General features: G+C 33.8%; 1 long non-coding RNA gene across 16 annotated transcripts; it reads right to left on the bottom strand.

Annotated features, from left to right (window-relative positions):
• LOC107767526 (uncharacterized) lies at nucleotides 1-10154 on the bottom strand. Of its 16 annotated transcripts, none has more exons than XR_012708695.1 (7): nucleotides 10044-10154; nucleotides 9650-9772; nucleotides 8569-9479; nucleotides 3539-3674; nucleotides 2796-3034; nucleotides 478-646; nucleotides 1-365 (listed from the first exon to the last, which is right to left on the bottom strand). It is a non-coding gene; the product is annotated as an uncharacterized LOC107767526 (long non-coding RNA). The 16 variants fall into 16 exon arrangements; XR_012708693.1 differs by having other exon boundaries at nucleotides 10011-10150; XR_012708686.1 differs by adding an exon at nucleotides 4355-4402 and having other exon boundaries at nucleotides 8569-9772; nucleotides 9977-10133.
• Between the last annotated feature and the right edge of the window lie 468 nt (nucleotides 10155-10622).

Here is a 10622-nt window from a genome sequence, read left to right as displayed (position 1 = left end):
TTTAACCCGCCATTTTTTCGGGCTATATAATAAAAAATAAGAGGCTATGCGGACCATCAGAGCAGACTCCTACAAAGTTTAAATGCTGATAGCATGCATAACAAACAGTGCATTTGAAATTCATAACTACTATTTTGAAGGCCAACTAAAATAGCTGAACTTTATAAGGTGCCTTTGAAATCCACAACTCTTTCCAAGCCCAACTTGTATTGCAGTCCTCATCCCTATTGAGATCTTGTAGCATGAATAATAGAGTAATGCCTATTTTTTTTTGCTTTTATCATCTTCTCTAATTCATTCAACAGTAGAGCCAACCTCCCAATCAAAGCAATTTCTCCAAAAAGCTAAGCACCAGTACTGAAAGTCTGAAATACCAGTATTGGAAGTGAACTTGTAAAGGTCAGGATATTGAGCCATTAGAAAAGTATGTGCATTGGAAGTTAAAAATGAAATGAAGATTAAGTCACATAACAATACCTTCTTTAGTGGACAAAACAACAACGGGAAACTCCCTTTACATAGTTTTGCAGTTCAACTGCAGCTGAAGTGCCTCATCCCACGTTCATGCGTTTCCAACAACCTCTAGGTCGAGCAAGTGACAATGATAAGAGATAAATCGATATTCATCTGGACAAGAATATTCACTCTGCATACACATGCTGAAATACAATCAGGTTTTGTAACTTATAACTGGGAACAATATTATATTGTCACATCAACAAATGAGGAGGTTTAAGATGCCATGCAACTCATATATAATAATTTTTTGTTGTATCGCAAAAGTGCTAGAAGTATTTTGAAACTACCAACCGAATTCACATAAAGTAGTGGTAAATTGGCTTCAACATAAGCAGAAGAACTAAATGACTTTTATCACACAATTTCTCTCACTTGAACTTCCAAAATGTGAGTTGAAGCCTCTCTACATCACAAAATATTCACAACCCAAACCGAATTCTGTGTACCTGAACTTTCAAAATGTTCATAACCCAATTGATAGAAAAAGAACGATTCGTAAATAAGAAACCTCTTTACATCACAAAATATTAACCATCCACAAAAAAAAAAATGCCGTGGTAGTACTTAGCAATAACATTGAAAAAACTTAAATTAAAACATTCTAGTAATTTCAAGAAATGCACGAAGGAATCCTTGAAAGGCTGATAGTGAATATGACGAATACATTATATTCCACGAATAAAGTAAAATTTGGTGATATTATATATGATAATAAGTAATCAAAATAGAGAAAGTTTTACAATCACTGTAATTGCTAAGTTTTCTTATCAATCATACACAGATCATGTTAAGAGTCAATAATGATGGCACATCGTAGTTTTTACCTTATAAAAAAAAGAGTCAACAATGATAGCACCGAGTGATTGAGGCAAGCCCTCAAACATCTCGGCAGGGTCGGTTTATGTAGATTGAACTCTAGATTGTCTTTCAGTCTTTATTATTTCCCCCTCAATTTGCACAAGTAGGTATATGAATAGGAAGTGTAGACTTTAATATGATTTAGAATAATTGTTGTTATTCATAATACATACTACGCCATCTTTGTTTACCTCCTATTCTCTCCCGTTAACTTACTTAAGAGCATTTCTGTGTGCATTGCTGCCTATATGCAACATCATAACTGAATAGATTGTCCCTTTTTTTCCAATAACGTTCATAATTGAATAGATTGCCTTTAACATTTCATGCCTAAAACAGTGGAGATATTTGGATACATATCAATTATCTCCGCTCATCTGCAGAGAATATTGCCTCTCTCTGGGGAGGGTGGTGATACTAATGTTGTCTCCTCTTGTCGTTTTGTCTTTTTGTTTTCTTGAGCCGAGGGTCTTTCGAAGACAGACTCTTACTCCTTTGGGGTAGGGGTAAGGTCTGCGTACACACTACCCTCCCCAGACCCCATTAGTGGGATTCTACTGGGTTGTTGTTATCGCAGACCTAGAAAGCAACTCAGAGGTTGACCTCATTTCTTTGGAATCTTGAAGCTAAAACCATAATGACAGTTTATTATCTTCTCAAGCGATATATGCACTTGAGTCTTGCATCTGAATTTTGAAAATAAATATCCTATCCTTCATTAACCCCATAAGCATCCCCTTCTATTTATATAATAAAGTGTTCTGAGCAAGAGTCCCTTCCTTCCCTCACCATGTATGTAAAACCTACATCGATCTTCTACTGAATGGAATTACGCACAAAAAGCCCTTTTAGAAAATATATTTTCTGCTTTTCTGCTCACCTCATTGTTAGCTGATGAAATTAGTTTTGTATTGAGTTACTTTTTCCATTTACCTAGTAATAGTGTTGGACTTATAGTTAACTCTAGTTTATGTCCATCCAAGAATAGAACTTCTTGCATTTTATATTATAAAGCGATTTCTTTAACTTTAGTTTTTTATTTGGCTAGTTTAAATCATGATATAAAAATAGACAAAAAGTATAACGACAATGCTACCTACATAAGAAACCAGCTAAAGCTACATACTTATTCCTGATTTTTGGATGTATTGCTTAAATAAGCAGAGACTTGAATTAACTAAACGACATGTCTGTCCCCTGAAAAATCCTTCTATTCCTCCCCAATCGACATTCCACAATATATATGCAAAATGTCAATTACACTTTATAATTCTTGAAGTTTTCAACAGGAAAAGAGTTAAAGGAATTAAATTGGTACCAAATTCTACTTGAGGGGATATATTGTTGTATGGTCTAAGTTGAGATATATGGAGCAGGTTAGCAGAATCGGTTCACTAAGATATAGAACGAGTTCATACCTGTCGGAGATTCATCAGCATGTTGTTTCATGTTGCTCTATTCTGGAAAACCATCTTCAAAATTCAAGGTTGTAAACTCTGATTGCAGCAACGTGATATAATTTTGAGACATTTTTGTACTTGTGTGCAATTCATTCATTATACTCTGCAGAGTTCCCAGTTCAATAATATCATCTCTCATTCTCCTCCCTATTTCAAGCTGCCTTCTGCCCCAATCAAAGAAATCATAACCTGGTAACCTAGCACAAAGAAAAATTATTCTTTCAGGTAAAAATATTTTTTCTCTTACTGTCAGGACTTAGCTCAATATTCATTTACAAACTTTAAATTACAAACATGTCCATTACAAAAAGATCACCATCAAAATGTTATCTTAATTGACAAAGACAGAAGTAGTAATGTACACGGACCAAGCCCCTAAATATATATTTCTGAGCATGTATGTCTAAATCATGTATAAATACTAAAATGCATGTAATGAAGTCCGGTAAAAAAAAGATCTAAAGAATAGAAAAACAAACAAAATCCATAAAACTCTCATAATAAAGGAAATAAGGAACAAAGGAGCAAAACTCAGAGGTATTCACAATACTCCATAGCTTTAAGATGATAATGTATACATCAATTCTATGCTGATTAACTATGAAAGACATTAATTGACAAACCAATTCACATAAGTTAAACAATGCAACAGTCAACCTGTGAAAATACAACAAAAGAGGAAAAATATGATTGTCGCTCACCGGAGAAGGCAAGAATGGTGGATCCTCAAGCGAATGGGGTCTTCTTGTTGTTTACAAGAGTAAGGGCCCAGAACTTTTTAGCCACCATAGTTGTTTAACAGAGAAAACTTGAAGGCCAGACATGGAAAAAACTGATCTAGTTTGAGAGAGAAGATCATAGGTGGAAAAAGGAAAAACACATAGTTTAGATTAAAATAGAGAAAGACAAGGAAAGAGAGAAGAAAAGAAAACAACGATGCACAGAAAAGAGAAGAAAACAGTGGAAGCCAGCTGTCAAACTTATTAAAACGCGTTCATCTAAAGTTGATGTACACGTGGAATAACAAAGAACTACCTAATTACCCCTAAAAGCAAGGTATATCTACTAAATTACCCTTCGTCGTAGAAGATTATCGGAAAAGTTGAAAGCTGAGAAGATAATTCCATACTTGTTTTATCACAACATATTAATGGTTCATTCATGTCTTATACATCAATTGAGCAACAAAATTATTCAACATATCCAAAGATTCTAAAATATGTACCTGCGACAGTTTATTTTTTAGCTTACTTCCATAATACATTCCTCAACTTGCTTCCATGAGAAAACCTAATTACATACTAAAAATTGTAGCTGCAACAAAAGAAGATGCATTCCTCTTGAAAGTTGATCTTTCTATAAACATCCGTTGTTATACGCCTTATTTTTAGAACACTGCTTTGTTGCTCTTTCAGCATTTCGCGCCTCAATTTAAAACGATTTCTTTTTCTCCAGTGCTCTCTAGTATCTAAAAGTTTCAACAATAAAAAATGCCCTGATGTTAGAGGAGCACTTACAGAATACTGTGACAGCTCTCACCAAGAGAATCTCTGAACTGATCTTAACTAATGAAAGAAAGCACCAAAGAACCAATTAATATTGTTTTAGTAAATAAAGATCAAGAATCTTAGCCACTTTCTACAAAAAACAAGCTACTAAATAGAACCTAGAATTTTCATGACCTGCAGGATGAGTTTAGTGAATTCTTTTACGTACTCACTAATGGAAGTTGTTTGCTTGAGCTCTCTCAACTTCCTACGTGCCTCGTTGACAACAACTTGATTCATCAATACAAACAAAATCTACTACTTACCAATTTCAACTGTGATTTCTTAGAGTATTTTACCCAAGAAGCTTAGCTGGTAATGCATAATACAATTTAATCTAGCTAGTGGAAAAGCTTCATCATCATTAGAAGAGAAAAAAGGGAAACAAATCCAGCATAGAAGAACCCGTTAGGACATAAGAAAATTTTCCCTTTTTTCCAAAACATTTTTTCTTTTTTCCGAAATCAGCGTTTGTTCATAAAATTTTCAATTTTCACTTGAAGATGCATTTTACAAAAATTTGAAAAACTCCAAAAATCTGTTTTTCAAAATTCACTCAAATTGCTCACAAAATTTCAAAAACAACCCAAAATTACATTCATGTCCAAACACAACTCTAAATTTCAAATACCATTTTCACTTGAAAAATGTTCACCTTTTTTTAAAATTTTACAATTCTTTTGTCCAAACGCCCACTAAGTCTAGCTTCAGCATGTAAATCAGTCATATTAGCAATCATATTCAATATCTCATAGAACCCATGACAGATCACATATATCATTTGCAAAAGATATCTATGAGACATAGTTGATATCAATACTCTCCTCTAACCAGTCCAAGAATCAATAATAATTCGAACCTGAAGCTTATTTGCCTATCTGGTGATTGGACAATTTTAGAATGTAAATTGGCATTTTCATGAACAGTCTATTATACCAATGCGAAGTCTGCAAGGAAATTTTAGTGGAGGCTCGAAAGCAAATAGTATATTGGTTCAGAACATAAATACTGTTTTTTCCAAACAATTATGGATCCCACATGAGTTTCAAATATAAACATATAATTGCATGTAAACTGCACAAAGGAAATAGTAGAGAAGAAGAAAATCACTAAATTCTCAAATATAACGACAGAGGAACAATACTCTAGCTTGTATCGAGTAATATGATATTGCCAAATTCCTATAGTACAGGACGGACCAAAGAGGCCGGCTGATCACTTATTAACATATGGCAATTTTAGGATTTCTATGAAGCACATAGCTGCAATCCCAGAACCAAATTCTAGCATGATAATTAGTCCACTATAATTAACAGTAAGCAGTCATAGTTGAAGTTGTAAGCTTCTGGTGTAAATCTATCTTATTAAACACATGTTCAACATGTACAGGACGGACCAAAGAGGCCGGCTGATCACTTATTAACATATGGCAATTTTAGGATTTCTATGAAGCACATAGCTGCAATCCCAGAACCAAATTCTAGCATGATAATTAGTCCACTATAATTAACAGTAAGCAGTCATAGTTGAAGTTGTAAGCTTCTGGTGTAAATCTATCTTATTAAACACATGTTCAATATGTCCAAAAAGTAAAAAAAAACGACGTACTTAGTAACTTGAAACTAATGAACCTAGCAAAGTTCCTAAGAGAAAGGCAACAACATAACGGGATCTGCCCTATAAGATAGAGTGTATGATTAACACCACAGTATGTTGTATGATTCAAAAATATATTTGTCAACAGTTGTCCGAGGCAGCCAATGCCCAGTGTCAATACATGAAAAGTTCAAAAATTATAAGTCAGGAATATGCTTGTGACCATAACTCCGTAAGTATACTTTATCAAGCAGATTTTCCAATGCCATTCTATTAGAAATTCATGAAACAAACATTACATTACAATGAGCTAAAAGTAACACAACTCAACTTCTCATCCATCTCTTTAGCCCCCTCCTTAATTTTTCTTATCGAGGCTTTCACGACATTTGGTGATTGCTAAGATCAAAAGTTTTTTACCTCAGATAAGGTGCATAATCCCTACAGGTCTTCTCCCATCAATAAACTTTCACTACAATCTCTATCAAGATAGTGTACGTAAGAAATAAAAAATTGGTGCACTATAAGATGTCTAACCATAAGATTCAATTAAAGAAAAATTAATCAATCCAAGGACAAAGGTTAGAATAAAAAATTAATAAATAGAAACACATTAGGAATGCATTAAACCAAAAGTAGTCAAAGGTGGGGTTATAATATCCATGAAGCTTTTCTTGAGAATTTTGGAACAAATTATCTTCTATTTGACTATTCATAGGCACATTTTCTACCTTATTCTTTTTGGTGCTTTTTACTGCTCCAAAAGTTCAAAATTTATTTTTCCAATTATTGAAAATTTCCCACCTTCTAATTACAATAAATATAATATTGTAGTTAGACCTCATTTTGCTTTGTTTTCTGCTTAAATTTTACAAATAACCTGCGGAATATTTGTTTCAAAGAGCAACTTCTATTGATTTAAAGTAATAAAACATTGATTTCAGTTGACATTCTTGTTTTTTTTAATGATTTAATGGAGTAGTGTTTTCTCTTAGAGGGTTCCAAGTTTTGAGTATAATATGTATTGAAGAGACCACCCATGAGCTTATCATTCATACTTTTGAGGAAAGCAAAGGTTGGGTACCAACACACTTACAGAAACCCCACCCAGATACATTTTTTAACAAAAAAATCTATCTAGTATATGTTGTCAAGTTATATTTTCGTGTTACCTGAATGATATTGATAAGTTATTTCTTCACTTCATTTTATTTTTTCCTTTAAAAGTGCCAAAATTTCAAGTAGATATTGTGATGAGCTTAGTCATTATCAATATAAACATAATGATTATTGGTTCCAACATTTAGCTGATGAAGTTAAACAGTGACACATAGGGAGAAAGAAGTGCAAAATAAATTAGAACATATACTCTCTAACATCGAGTTTTTGACCAATATTGTCCCTTATCTTTGAGGATAGATCTATTTTGGTCCCTCAAATATAACCCTGAGCATATTTAGTCCCTTAAGTACGCTAAAGCGGAGCACCTTTAGTCTCAGTGACACAATATGTTCAAAAACTAACGATGTTACCCAACTCTGATTCATGAAGCAAATTTTCTGCTATGAAGCAAAACGTTTCCTCTCCTTTTATTGGATAACGCAAATTATCACTTTAATTCCTCATTTTTAGATAATGTCTTCTAAAATTTTGACCTTGAAAATATCCCCTTCTGTGCCAGTTTTCAATGAGAAAATGACATTGTATAGCCGCTGTAAAACTAATAGCCGAAAAATGTATAAAATTTGTATATTGTTTTGTAAATATATACATTTAAAAATTTCGGTTGATTTTTCCAAAAAGAAAAGTTAAAATTTGAAAAGAAATAGAGCTGCCATGATCACTTCTAGGCATATTATTGAACCAAACGAATAACCAGATTGTATTATCACTTTTAGCTCGTGCCAGAAACTATTTACATTTGATAGCGGAAAAAGTATTTAAAATTTGTATAATTTTTGTATATTAAATACTTTTTCCACTACCAGATGTAAATAGTTTCTGGCATGAGCTAAAAGTGATAATACAACCTGGTTATTCGTTTGCTTCAATAATATGCCTAGAAGTGATCCTGGCAGCTCTATTTTTTTCAAATTTTAACTTTTGCTTTATGGAAAAATCAACCGAAATTTTTAAATGTATATATTTACAAAACAATATACAAATTTTATATATTTTTCGGCTATTAGTTTTACAACGGCTATACAATGTCATTTTCTCGTTGAAAACTGCAGAAATGGGATATTTTCAAGGTCAAAATTTTAGAAGACATTATCTAAAAATGAGGAATTAAAGTGATAATTTGCGTTATCCAATAAAAGGAGAGAACGCGTTGCTTCAGAGCAGAAGATTTGCTTCATGAATCAGAGTTGGGTAACACCGTTAGTTTTTGAACACATTGTGTCAGTGAGACTAAAGGTGCTCCACTTTAGCATACTTGAGGGACTAAATATGCTCAGGGCTATATTTGAGGGACCAAAATAGACTTACCCTCAAAGATAAGGGGCAATATTGGCCAAAAACTCCTCTAACATCAAACGGACATAACAATAATCTAATGGTACAAGGAAGCAATAGAAGTGCCTCACCTAAGTCTGCTCTGTAGGGCGATTTAGAAGTAAACGCAGTTAACATATCAAGAAACCCTCAGGGGTTGGCCTGGTGGCAATTGACTTGAGCCTTGGGGTTTGCTCCCTTTCAAGGTCTCAAGTTCGAAACCCACTGGGTGCAAACAATTTCTGAGGGCCATCGGACTGGGTAAAACCTGAATTAACCGTGGTGCACTTGCGGGAAACTCCTTGCCGAGGGCCTGTGCACCCCCGGGATTAGTCGGGGCTCAAAGAGACTCGGACACCCGGTGCAAAATCAAAAAAAAAAACATATCAAGAAGAGAAATTGATTTTTACTTATAGTTCATCTTTTCTCAAAGAAGCACAAATGCAACCATAAAAGCTGGACAAAGGCAAAAAATTACAGAGACATGCAACTGAGAAACCAAGAAGCAACGAAAACATTACTATAACCTGAGGAAGATGCACAAATGGGAAGAGGAGATAAACATTAATTTTAATATTATTAAAGGCACTATTATGTCAGGAAATAAAAAACATTTAGTTCTAAACTTAAATGTACTTCATGTTCAATACTTTTTCTTTTCATGTACAAATTATTGTCTTTGCTCAATGCTTCAAAACAAATTGTTTTCTGGTGATAACACTTATCATGAAATCCAAATTCATTTTGTAAAATGAAAATCTCGAATGGACAGATATAGTACAACCGTAAGAAAATAAAAACCAAACTTAAACTTCAAAAGGAAGCAAAATCTAGAAGTTTAACAAAAATTTATTTCTTTCAAGAAATTTATCGAACACCTATAGTACAAATAATTTTACCTAAGGAGTTAATATACCCAATTCTTGACCAACAAAGTGTTGCATGCAGAAGAAATGGAGTGAATCACACTCAAGCTTCAAGTGACATCATCCAGTAATATACTCTACACAAACCAAATCAGATACACAGGTAGAGAATCCAGCAAAGACATCTAAGTATAGGAGAAAAGCAATACAAACTCATTGAAGTCCCATGATCGGAAAACAGATGCAAGGAAAAAACAGAAGAGGAAGCTAATAAAGCTAGCAGAATCAACTGGATAGTATTTCTTACCACAGAAGGTTGGCCCTTTGAAAATTCACAGCTTTGTCAGTGCTAGTGAACTTTTGAGGTGGAAATTATTGCATCAGAAATAGCGGAAGAAATGAGGGCATAAATAACTGCAGTAACAAAACCCTGAAAGCCAAACACAAGTAAAATAGATTTTTTGAGCACAAAATTAAACAGATAGCATACCAAAGGAAGATTAAAGCTAAAGTAAGTGATTATAAACTTAGACTGTTTTTCCCATCCAAATAGCCATTCATTGGTACAACAAAAGATGGAAGGAGAAATATTTAATGATCCATAAAATAAAATAAAAGAGAAAGAGAAGAAAACCAGCAAGACTGCAAGAGATGAACAGAAAACCAACGAAGTAGGAGGAGGAGATGAACAAGAAGATGACCGGAAAAGAGAGAGGCTGAAGAAGGAAGGCAAATGGTTATGGGACTCAAAAAATCATAGAGAAAGAGAAAGTGGAATCCAGATGTCCCACATTAATATTATTTTCAAAACACGTGGCATCAACATAAATGTGTTGAATAGAAATCAATATATGATAACACCCTTAAAAAACCAAAATATTCCTGAATGGCCCTTCGTCGTACTACCAAAGCTTCATTTATTATATAGTTAATTATTAATACTATTAATAATTAATAATATAACTTAAAAGGGCATTAGCAATGATGTATATAAATATAATTGGAACAAAAAAAGTAAACAAATGGGGGGGGGGAAATAAAAGGGACTTTTAGGGGCAGGTGGATGTGGGGCGGGTGGACGCGGTTCAAAATACTATGGTTGACGGGACGGGCGGGTTAAAGTATTTACGGGTTAAGGCAAAACTCGTACCGCAATCATCCCGCACCGCTCCATTACCATCCCAGAATACAAGGTGCAAACCTTCATTCATATCTTCACTCCAATTGACACGAATGTCACAAAATATAAAGACGAAAGATGCACATGCACCTCGTTTCAT

The sequence above is a fragment of the Nicotiana tabacum genome, chromosome 4 (genome assembly GCF_000715075.1).
Source record: "Nicotiana tabacum cultivar K326 chromosome 4, ASM71507v2, whole genome shotgun sequence".
Lineage (NCBI taxonomy): Eukaryota > Viridiplantae > Streptophyta > Magnoliopsida > Solanales > Solanaceae > Nicotiana > Nicotiana tabacum.
This window is presented reverse-complemented; position numbering and strand designations above follow the sequence as displayed.